The 12,029-nt window shown below is 39.6% G+C and overlaps 1 protein-coding gene across 12 annotated transcripts in view; it reads right to left on the reverse strand.

Moving 5' to 3' along the window:
- rap1gapb (RAP1 GTPase activating protein b) overlaps window positions 1-12,029 on the reverse strand; it is an 86,409-nt gene that overhangs the window by 23,549 nt on the left and 50,831 nt on the right. For 5 of the 12 annotated variants that reach the window (XM_040116094.1, XM_040116098.1, XM_040116097.1 and 2 more), the window contains one exon: window positions 5,440-5,533. The exons of 4 other annotated variants lie outside the window; for them this stretch is intronic. The gene's annotated coding sequence lies outside the window, so the exon portion shown is untranslated. Of the gene's footprint in view, window positions 1-5,439; window positions 5,534-5,703; window positions 5,881-12,029 lie in introns of all 12 variants that reach the window. 3 more of the 12 variants (XM_040116091.1, XM_040116092.1, XM_040116090.1) reach the window with 1 other exon arrangement.

Raw genomic sequence — 12,029 nt, forward strand, 5'->3', positions numbered from 1 at the left:
ATATTTTTACAATCAGCGCTTAATCTAAAGTAACCATTATAAATGAATGAGAAAAGTTAATAAATGAGAGGGTGCACTCTGGGGATTCTACAAGGGAATGCATCAGGCACTTTTCACTGCATTGTGTCCTTGCTAAAAAAACAACAATGCGAAAAACCCCAAGTGTTATCACTTCCACGAAGGGAGATACAGCATGTGAGACAAGAAAGCAGACCAGTACCTCCGAAAATCATCTGTGCATAGTTAAACATGGGTATGACATGAGAGCACAAGAGATGGTGGGAGACAGAGGAGGAAAGGACAGATAGACAAGGGAAGCACTGTGAGATGAAGGGGAGCTGTCATTCTGTGAAAGTGGTCTTTTCTGTGCAGCTCTCTCCATCAGGTGCACTTCCAACATCAGATATCAACAAACACTGAACTACTTCTAAAAAAAAAAAAACACTGCTGAAAGCTGTCTACCCATATATATTAAGTTTTTTTCATTTTACAATAGAAGATAAGCATGGTCAGCTAATCGTCCGCATTGATTTCCCTTGAGGAAAATCAATGGGATGTACTCACAAGAAGAAGCGGTTACATGGTTTGAATAAAAAGTGCACAAAATACGGATTTTGTATGGACAGAGGAAACTTTCAGTAGAATGATAACGCACCAGAAGCGGACTGCCTTTTGCACTATCTCATCCTAAGGTTACACTTCATTACTAGCTGTCTGTTTACTCTGGTCTAGACTGACTTTAGCTGAAGGCCAAACTGGGATTTGATAACATTTCCAGATGAAAGATGAATACTAATTACATAATTGCCACAAAATCATGTATAATTGTTACATGAAGTCAAAATGTGAGTGAGACTTTAATTACTAATCAGATCCAAACGACGAGCACTGACATTGTGTCAGTTATAAAGCATACTGATTGCGAAGCTGCACTGGTGAGTCCGACTATTCAGCTCTAGCTGTTAGGAAAGTCAACCTTCTGTTGTACAATCCTGCTTGGTTTTGGTGGCTACAGTATGTGGTGTGAGCTAATGGAACGATATGTACTGAAGAAGCCCAAGGCCATCAATAAACAAGTGCAAAGAATCACAGATTTGACTGAGGAGTAGGCTTTCAGACTTCATGCACGTTAAGTCTTTTAAGCTGCTCACGTTTCATCTCCTGCCCTCGGAGACAATATGGAGCCACTGCAGTAAACGCACTATTGCTGTGTGAGAGCCATACATCTCTTTTCTCTGTTAATTACCAGCAATTGCAGTGTGGGTGCCTATGAAGGAAAGATCCTGAGAGTGCATGAGCGAGAGAGTGAGTGACCGACTGATCAACTGATTCATTGATTGACTGTTTGACTTGGTTGAATGGCTGAGTGAGTCTCAATACAGTACATGAGTGAATACATATGAGGGGCATTAATATCCATGAACCATACAGTCCAGACATTTCTCCTCAGTCTGCGAACTGAAGAGTAAAAGCTCTGACCCCAGTACTTCATTAAATCCTCACATACAGAGCCCCATTAAAATTTCAAAAGACAAATTGCCAGTGATCTACATCCAAAGCATCTCCACACCCACTCCCTGTCCCTCCATTTATGTTTTGCGGGTTAGCTACATCCTCATAGGCAATACAATAAAATGGAAAACTAAACTTCAAAGACAGTCAATCAGTGGGCAGAGGAGCCTATCTTTTCAGCCAGAGAAAATCCATCGGGGGCCATTCATCAGGTCTGGCTGGAGAGACTAGCCTGACCTTGCTGTGGCCACTGGGGCCTGAGAGACATAAATGGAGTTCACACAGATCGCCCACTCCACCCCATCAACGCCTCAGAAGAACTGGTTGATTGCCACAGAGTCTAAGGTCTACAGAACCGATGCTGAATTTTCTGTATGCAGAGGCAGAAAAAAAGCAATGAACTGTCGGTTTAGAAAAAGTAGCACTGTAACTCTCCCTGATGAGCATCTGGTGAGCATTGGTATGTGTGATGCAGTATTATCACCAAATGCCTTATCAAGGACTTCAGAAAGCAAAAACCTTGAACTTCAGTATATAGCTGCTGAATTCATTAGTACCCCTCTATTACTGCTGCAGTAGACAAGGGTATCAAGTTAATGAAATGATTAAAAGAGAACTGCATCAATTTAGCATTGCAGTCCTATAAAATTGCCAGACTCACAATGGACACTTTAAAAAAGAAAAGATCAAAATCGAGGCAGCAGAACCAGAGATATCATCTTTTTTATTCTAAGCATTCTTCTTTTTTTTTGTCAAAACCTGGCATCTAAATTATCCACAATGTAACTTGACTGCTGACAGATCACTCTGAGATGTTGGTATGTTCTGCTAGTAGCCTTAAGTTTCTAGCATCAAGCAGAGATGAGGAGTGGGCTATAGAGGTCTGGTAAACCCACTTTTCCTTCTAACTATGCACCCTCAGATTATTTTCTTTTTCAATCGTGTAGTATTCAGACGCAACTGATCCTGAGGCAATTTATAATACTTCACTTTGAAGCACGAAGCACATGTATGGATCCTCATACATGGACGAATATCTGAAATTGTTTGAAAAGGGACTCCTGTATTGTAGTTAAACCCGGAGATAACAATGTAAAAACCATTGGACTATCAGCTCAGATCATATGATTATAACACACTGAAGCAAGATGTGACTCGCATGAGTGCCAAGTAAAACCCCCACACTAAGAAGATTTAAGACATAGATCTATGTAGCTTCATCTATGTGCAACTTATAGGCCAATATGAGTGTATTAGTATGCATTGAATGAAAAGATAATGATCATCTGAAGTATTCTGAAGTACTCTTGGCTTTTCTCTGATTGAAACTCCACTACGTGAATCTGCCTTTAGTCCTTGCATCAGCTCTGTTCTATTCAGAAACACTTGGCTTAATTATTGAAATGGCTTTTAACTTCAACCACTGGCAATTTCTACAGCAATAAAACTATAAAATGTTGATGTCTTTCCGTAATTTCCAGCTCTATATCGTTATTCTGAGACTCCACAAAAGTGGCTTTGCATGATTAGCAGTTAAAAAAAAGTCCTTATTTATCTCAAATTGCCTATTATGCAACCCCTCAGTTGAGCCTCTGATTGAAACAGGCAATATTAGCTCAGGCCTCCTTAAGAGGCCTCCTTAAAAGCCCTCTTTCTTCTGATTGGCTAAAGATCCGGAAGCCTGCCGAGGGGTAGCGCATCCAGCACTTGTGAGCACCGCCTCATCCTCTTATCAGTGTGGAGGTTCTGAAAGCAAACTGTAAAACTAAGTAACTAGTAACTAAAACTAAGCAACAGAACATAATTGATTGGAAATGGAAACTTCCCAAATTCATCAGTACATTTTTGAGCCAGAGTCCATAATATGAGCGTGTAGACCATGACAATCCGTAAGATTACAGCAGGATGTCTCTCGGACTAGAATGCCTACTAAAGTGGAAAATGTCTGCCATCAGGAAATACAGAAATTTAAGTTGCTAGTAAAATGTTATTCTGCTGTTGACAGAAGAACATATAGTAAATCTGCACCATCGGTTATATTTATGCTGGGGTACAATATATGTCTATAATACTATGAAGTAGACTGGGTTCAGAACAGTCTGACACCTGAGCTTTTGTCTCACAGGGATTACATTTACATACGTTTACCCCATTATTTGAAACTTTGGCCATGTTTAATATCAACAAGGTTGTAACATTATATAAATGACAGAAAATAAGAATAAGCATAATAGGTCCCCTTTAAGCTCTTGGCTTTAAAAACCCTACTGCCGGCAACCAATAACCCTATATAAGTACTGTAGATGTTACAACTACCTGTCACTTTAGACACATGCAATCCATTTTGGCAATTGCCACATAAAGTTTGCCAGAAATCTCACTGGCTTCCATATAACTTGTAACATCATAAAATAATTGGGTCTACAAGTTTACATATACAAATATGTAAATGAAAACACGAAGACATGAACACAGCATTTAAAAACAAAAACAAATGTATTCCCGCAAGTCTACTCTTTGCAAGCTCCATATAAAGCTTCATATTATTAATCCCTTGCAAACTGTATTACAAGTACATGTGTGACAAAAACAATACCAGTATGCCTCCTATGGTATGTATTAGAGAGGAGCAGCTGCTGCAGATCTATATTTGTAACAGAAGCCCTTGACAGAAGGCACAGTCTCTTCTGTCAAGCACCACAACAGCCTGCCAACTATGCTAGCGGGGGAGGAGGCACCTTTCACCTTGGTGTAACAGCTAAAGGATTTGATGAGCGAAAAGGAGGGAGGACCCCAATGAGGAATTAAAATGCACAGATGCTGTGATGGTAGTGATGGACTGGTAACACTGTTTCAGTGCCAATGGTGACTCCACATACTGGAATCATGCAATCCCCAAAGCCAAATACTGATCTGTCCTATTGCTTTATAGCATAAGGCTGACATTACTCTATATTTTTCTTACTGGTCGACAAATATCATTAAAAGACCAAACAGAAGAATGTGTTAGTCTATCTTCAGTCCTTCCTGATTCCCTTACAGGCACCCTGTCTGTGGCACTTGTTCCTGCTGAAGATATGAATTTTTAAAATGGGCCAAAAATAAATACTTTCATTTTTTTTAATAAGGGAAAGTAATTTTCTAAAACAGCTGCACACTGTCGTTTTAAATAGAGCAATGAGGACCACCTTCTGCCACAAATTAACACATATTAGGACAAAGTATGTGTGACCGACTCAAAATGAACTACAGTGCCGTGTTCCTTCATTATTTGTTCAGCGACGATGTGCCTCTAACCCTTCCTAATAGTTTTTGGACAACAATTGTGGTCTATGGGCCAGATGTGCGAGGCTTTGGTTAGACAGGCAATACTTGTCAGTAAAATAACTTAATTGTCGGTTTTGGTCTTTTAAAATCATAATAGAGATTTGTTGACAATAAGAAAAGTATAGAATATCATCTGACTTGAAATAAACAACTCAAGATATGGGGTGGGAATAACTGCAATCCACTTTTGTCTACATCATCCTCCATTAGGCATATACCCTCAAACAGACCTTTTTCACAGCAGATATTTTGACCTGTCAAAAGAGGAAATGCACAGGTGCAACTAACAACATTAGTAATTAATGATGGCTCTTTTTTATTCAAGTGAATCAGTAAGCCATGCTAGACACCAGCCCTGTACAATCCCAGAGCCCTGGAACGTGGACACCTAAATGGAACGCAGCCATTACTGATGTTATTAAAGTATATAGTGGCAGTTTTTCAATAGTCAAGTGCCCATATGAAGATTTTCTTTGACATGTCTTCTTTTGTAAGCTCAGTTTAAGATTTGTCAGATCAGGTTCTCGGCACTGCGTCAGTTTCCAGCAACGCACACCTGAATAGAGAAGAGACCAGCAGCAGGTCGAAGTCATGCGTTACCTTTGAAAGTGAAGGAAGAGGAAATGGAGGGTGGGAGTGTGCTTGTGAGGGCTCTACTTCATCAGAAATACGAGGAATCCTTCCATCTTGTTTCCTGTGAGTCAGAGAGGATGGAGGGGTGGGGTGAGAGAGAGAGAGAGAGAGAGAGAGGGAGAGAGAGGTTATGGCTAGCCTTGAGCTGAGTTTCTGTAAGAAATAAGAGAACAGGAAAATGTCTGCAACACAACTGACTCATCCCATTGATGAGGATAGTTCAACACTTACTACAATGAGAAGGGTGCAAGTATTTCGCCACTGTCCTGAGAGTATTTCTTCAGTCAGAAATAAAACAAAAACTTCCTGTCCTTTGTGTGTAGCTTCCCTGCCGTTTCTGCCCTCACACCAGCTATGGTGAGTTGAGCGTGATTGGAGGCGAGACTGTGAAACAGCGGATCAGGAGAACTGCACACAGAGGAAGAGGGAAAATGTAAAAAACCAGGGAGAACAAAGCAAAAATTGATACAAAGCAGAGGAAGAAAGGACCCTCAGCTTTCATCTCTTAACCTGCTGCCCTCGCCTCCCTTTCCCTGTTCCCCTCGGCCTCCTCTCTTCACTGTGTGACTGGAGTAAATTACCAGTATGACCGGGATTCTGGTCGCAGCGTGTTACTTCACACCTGGTCTCACACAGCAGTCAGTTGCTAGAACTGGCAGCCCGTCTGTGCGTGCATCCTGTTCACAAATCTGCAGCAGAGGGCTTTCCTAAATACTGCTTAGGAGCAAAAGAAACACGGAACAATGGCGCAATCTGATCCCTTTGCTGAGAATGGAGTACAAATTGGTGGAAACTCTCACACTCACATATTTCCTAATTTCCGCCATCTTGTCACACAACACACAGTGGTTTAAAGGTAGAGACGTTAATAAGATCATTTACAGTGTGGTCTTTCTCCTGCAGGATTAGTAGATATTGCAGCTCTTTTTATCTTTAGACACCTTACCTATTATAGCTGGGGAGAATCTGTAAGTCTGAGTAAACAGAGCTGCACTTTTTTGACAACAGCCTGCTGACCGGGAGTTGGGGTTAGGAAATCTATTTGTAACATAGCAGGAACACTGCTCTTTGTTGCCTCCGATCTGTGCTGAATCCAGGAAAATTTGTGAATGAGGCTGTCAGTTCTTTCTGCAGGATCCTCAGCTTCTCGGAACCGCGGTTTCTCAAGAGTGTGAACTTTGTTGCGCAAAAACACAAAGAAAATATGATGTCAAACGCAGTTCCAAGCCAAGAATTATGCTTTAAAATCTGCCTTCAAAGAAGCAGCTTACTGCGCTTTTTCAGTCAGAAATCTGCCTATAGGCTGTGGTGACAACATGTTTAGCTGTCCCATGGGAACAATTAAAGTAGCAAGGTCAAATAACAATAATAAATCTGAATCCCAAATTTGTGAAACACAGTTATTATTACAATATGTAATGATTACATCTGCATATATTCCACACTCTATTGAAATTTTTTAATCTTTATTTCGGTTTTAATCTTCGTACAGTAGGTGTAAGTAACCTGCTCCTTCAGCATGCAGGCTGCTAACCCAAATTGCCCATATGGGACTACTCATGTCCACAATGAAAGGCAAAGCACAAAGGTGCAAATCAATATTGATTTAAAAAAAGACTCAATAAACAGAAAGATGGCAGCTGCCTGACAGCTGCCACTTTTACTACCAATGGCAATGCTTGGCGGGTCTCATCACAGAAGATGAATCATTTTTTTGTGGTTGTGTGTCTTTGTGTGTGTGTGTGTGTGTGTGTGTGTGTGTGTGTGTGCTTATGCCCTCATCGCAATGATTTACAAGGCAGATAACAGAAATACATCGGGTAAAGGGATAAATGTTAAGTTTGACTCAGGGAAGGATTTCAGGCTGGCATATTCTGACTAGCACAGCGAGCACACATTATCAAATGTCATCATCCTGACATACGACATGATGATACTGTAAGATATGGATTTATTAAGTCTAAAATCAAATAGGAATATTCAGTAATTCATCAATTGCTGCAAAGGAGCCGTGTGGCACTGGTGCATTAGAAATATTGTTAGCATGCAAAGAGCGTGACGAAAGTATGAACTGTACAGTCTGGACAAATGGTTCTGCGGAAGGTTATAGAAATATATGCATCTGTTCCATCATTCATCTCACTAGGTGCAATTAGGTGCATTGTTTGTTACATTTTTATAATGTAGATTAAAAGAAGTTATCTTACAGACAGAATGCTGCTACAAATTCTGTTGTATCATTCAATATATAAGTACTCCAACAGTGATAAAAAATACTCTGCTCTTTATAGCTTACACGGGGCTTCAAGCCCCTTGTGCTTCAAAATAAAGACTACAATTTCCAAAATACTTAACCTGTTGTATTATGTGTATTCCTGTATGTTTTGCTTCTTTTTCTCTCATTTTGGAATGACCAATGAATTTTAATGCTATTACTCACATCAATACAGCAACTAATATGTGTTTGACAAGACCGAATGTCTGTAAAGGCCTACTGTGCTACTATTAAGTACTGTAACTAATGATTGTTTTCATAATTTATGAGTAATTGTTTAATCTATAAAAAATTGCCATTTCAGTTTCTCGCTGAACAACAGTCCCAAAACCCAAAGATATTCAGTTTACTAGATAGATATATAGATATATAATATATACTAGAGATTCTTTTCCATTTTTTCTTTAAAAATTCCTTAAACTATTAAGTGAAATCATAATAGTTGCTGATTAATTTTCTGTCAGGTGATTCATTCTCATTCCTTACATGTGATGAACTAGGGTTATATAAAGAACCAACTATTCTATTAAGTCGAAATACTGCAGGGTGTCCTAATGAGTTCTGGACCTGGTGACTGCCACAGGTCAAGCCCGTGCAAGGCAGAAGCCAGGTGGCCAGGGTCACTGTGTCGCCTCGGCCGGATCCCAGGCAACACTTCTCTAGCCAGTTTAAACAATGGCAGTTAGGCTGCCTATTGCCAAGCTGCTCACACATAATCATAATATGATTAATTATTTGCAATTCGTGGATGTAGAGAGCCAACAGAGAAATATATATATATATCACGCTGTGTTACTTCTTTTTTATGACACACTTTGCTTGTGCCGGTGTTAATAAAAGATCTGTGATCATCCGCTTTTATGGGCTGAGTGTGTGGCTACTACCACAAACATCTGTGGTTTATTTTTTGCTAACTATACATTCATCTTACAGGTATTCTCTCCTTCTTCCTGTTCTTTCCATACTGAGGCTGATCTCTGGTTCAAGCCACAGTTGTATAAATACGTGCGTCACCTAGCAACATTACCTCTTCCCTGGATCACTGTTAGATGTTCCATTTAAAAAGACAAAAAAAAAAATTACAATATTGAATGAATGTTACAATGGCATAAAATTTGAGAACGTTATAGGTACTATTACCAGACTCATAAGTCATCTCAAAAGAAAAATACAGTTTTAAGGAGAGTGACAGGTTAATTTTTGAAATGAGGAGCTCCAGTCGAACATTTATTTTCTCCTTTGCTGAATAATACATTGAACATACGTATATTGCCATACATGACACTGATGAAAGGTATTAGGCAACTATAATGTGTAAGGAGACTGATTTAAAAAACATAATAGATATTAATCTCATTTAATTTAAAAAATCTCTCTGCAAACATAAGACTGTTAAAAACAGTACATTATTTGTTAAACAAAATTACAAGACTAAGTTGTAAATTATTTAAGTTTACACATTATTTACATGCTCTCATTTTCAACACGCTGCTAATCATGAGAGGTGACTCAAAATAGCATATTCTAAACTGCTTGCAGGAAGCACCAAGGTAAACAATTTACACTACCCGGGAAACATTGGTTAACTGTGCCATTTATGTCAGTAGACCAGTGAGCAAACCTCCAAAATAACTATTCACCCTTTGCTTGAGGGCTTACGATTTCGAACCATATGTTGTCATGATATTTCCTGGCAGCACGAAGCTTTCTAAAATGGACACAAAGCACTCTGAAACAAGATCCACCAATTAATCCCGTGGGTTGCTGCCAGCAACTTCCTCCACACACTGCTGGGTTATGAGCTCTGATAAGAACTCCGCCTCTCTGCAGTCCAATCATGGCTCAGGCTTTGCAGCACCTGCAAATACAAATGAGCTGGGCGGCACTGAATGCTCCAAAAAAACTTCACTCGAAAACATAAATTGGAGTGGGATGGGTCCGTAGTGGGCTCAGTGTAGTCAGTGAGAGGGCAGAGTGGAGAGGGTCTAGGCAGGTGAGATACAGCAAAACAGTGGAACCATTATTTTACATATTAAGGGACAATGTATCAACTGGCCATAGAAAAATTGCAGGTACATTTTAAGAGGTGGGTATACTGTGTTTTTATCATTCAACATATCATAATAGTAATGTTTTGATTGTCGTGTTTGATAGGTATATCTTTAAAGATAAACTGATTATTTGAACTGTTTTATATATACATAATATAGACATAGTGGCATGACCTTCATGTATGACCTAGATAAGCTGATTATAATGTATACCTACCTATCTGGGGTGACGATAATTGCATTGACTTTTCACCACAAAAATTAGTGTACAGTTAATTTATCGTTATCAGTTGTGGTTAGCCCTGCAAAGTCTAAGAAGAGTAACCACAGTCAGCTGAAAGTCAGGCCTACCAGCCTGTGTTAGTATTATGAGTATGGGTAGTATGATATTTATCACTGCAGCAGAAAAAACAGAGCAAGGTGTGTTATAAAACCAAATAAATGAAATAGTGAAAAAGAAAAAAACATGTCATGAAAGGTAAAGAAGTCTGAGATTAATCCAAAGGGTCGTCTCAGGGGCCCATCTGCAAAAATCTAAAACGGTTCTTCTAGTAAACACTCTTGACCTCAGGCTAAACATGGGGTGAACGTGACTATTGCATGTGTGCCCGCTCAACAGATACAGTGGTTTCTTTGGCAAACAAAAGAGAGCCACAGGGCACTGCAGGGAGAGTCAGATATTATCGGATTGAGTGCTGCTATTGTAGAGTACCCTTGTCTATTAATGGTCGAGTAACTTTCTCCATTAAAGCTTACCACATGGGCTTTAGCACACAAGTCTCCGTCACCGAGAAGACCTTGGGGCATCTTACATTAATAAAAAGATCAGAAGTGCTATCAATAACTTTGTAACTATGGCCCAAATGAGCAATAATTCCTGTAGGCAACAAGAAGTGGAACAAACTTTAGACTTATCTAATTGAAAATAGATAGATAGATCAAAATGGTGCTCTATCTATCAAAGTCAGGTAGGTCAGTGATTCTGTAATTATAGGTCTGAACATATAAAATCTGCAACTGCACGATCTGCGCAGGACGATTCTTTTATTGAAACAGGGCTTTATATATCAAAGAACAACAAAATTCTGCAAGTCTGGTGCAAAATACCTTTTACCCTGTAAACCACCAGTCAATACTTTGATGTCAAGGTTAATCTGAAGACTGTGGAGAGATCTGTCTTAATCTGTCAGCATGATTGAAGCCTGTGTGTTCTTACTTCTGATCTGAAACGAGGAAATGGCCCTTTGTAATTGGGAGTCTGTCAAAAATGACTTATTTTTCTAGTTTTGCTTACACCCATTTTACTGGGTGTAAAGCTGTAATTGTGTTTTGCTAATACTATACGGGGTCATCATCATCATCATCATCGTCGTCATCACCACCACCACCATCGTCATTCAGTTCCTCCCTTGATGTCATCAAAAGACAGATCCTGGAGTTGCTCCAATAAGACTGAAAATGAAACTGGCTCTGCCAAAGCACAAACTTTGCAAACATTCTGGCACATTTTCTACTTGATAATTGTTGATGTAAGTCAAATGAAGCTCAATTGAATGTGAAAGCTCAAAGCATCTACATATGAAACCAGAATGGTTTTTTTCCAATTCACCTTCACTGCAGCAGCTCCAGGTTTTTCCTTTCAGTGCTATTATAGATTAAATTCCTGCTATGGGCCTGGGTTCCTAAGATTCATAAATACTGAACAAAAAAATAATATTTGAATCATTTTTTTTTCTTTAAGGGTAATGTCTTGCTTGGCTGCATCTTTTCTTCCACCAGCACCACACACACACACTGAAAGACACACACACACACACACACACACACACACACACACACACACACACACACACACACACACACACACACACACACACACACACACACACACACACACACAGAGAGAGAGAGAGAGAGAGAGAGAGAGAGAGAGAGAGTCTGAAAGAGACAAGTACACATAAACCCCTAAGCTTTGCAGGTCCACTTAGTAGACAGCAACTAATCTAATCAACTACAGCAGCTAATGCACAATGAAAGCAGAGTCATTTACTCGAGATGCCAGTCAGCCACTTCCTGGAAGACTGAGACACACAGAGAGAAAGTTTAAAGTGGAGGATGAAGAGATCAGGACAGATTAGCCAGAGCTGGACACAGAGGTACACAAGAGGCAAACCCTTCTATAACTGCTTGTATGATATTTTTGTTCCTCTGTCTTATCTGGTATTGACTTT

This window comes from Xiphias gladius, chromosome 21 (genome assembly GCF_016859285.1).
Source record: "Xiphias gladius isolate SHS-SW01 ecotype Sanya breed wild chromosome 21, ASM1685928v1, whole genome shotgun sequence".
Taxonomy (NCBI): Eukaryota; Metazoa; Chordata; class Actinopteri; order Istiophoriformes; family Xiphiidae; genus Xiphias; species Xiphias gladius.